Raw genomic sequence first — 426 nt, 5'->3', positions numbered from 1 at the left:
GGCGGCGGCGGCGGCGGCAGCTCCTCCTCAGCGCGCACGACCCGCTCCGGCCCGCGGCCCGGACACGCCCCCCAAGCGCGCGCGCCCATTGGTCAGTGTCCGCCACGGCGTGCTGTTCATTGGTCGACGTGGCTGTCGCTGCACCCTGGGCGCGCGGCGGAGGCGGGACTTCCGTTCGGCGCCGCCTGCGAAGGTCTCGGCGGCTAGCCGAGACGCGGGTGGCCAGCTATGGCCGCGGAGGTGGCGAGCCGGGGCCAGGCCCACGGCGGCCGATTGGAGGCAGCGGCCCAGGAGAGGCGCTCCTTTTCCAACGCATGTCGTGTGCCCCTCATTTGTCCATCTCACCGCCGCTGCCGCCCAGTAAGGTAGGAGCGGTCAGCGCGCCAACGATGTGGGAACAGGACTTGGGTTCGAATCCCGCTCTGG

Source organism: Octodon degus, unplaced genomic scaffold, assembly GCF_000260255.1.
Source record: "Octodon degus isolate 3935 unplaced genomic scaffold, OctDeg1.0 scaffold00214, whole genome shotgun sequence".
NCBI classification, from domain to species: Eukaryota; Metazoa; Chordata; class Mammalia; order Rodentia; family Octodontidae; genus Octodon; species Octodon degus.
The sequence above is the reverse complement of the archived record's forward strand: the minus strand, read 5'-3'. Positions refer to the sequence as shown.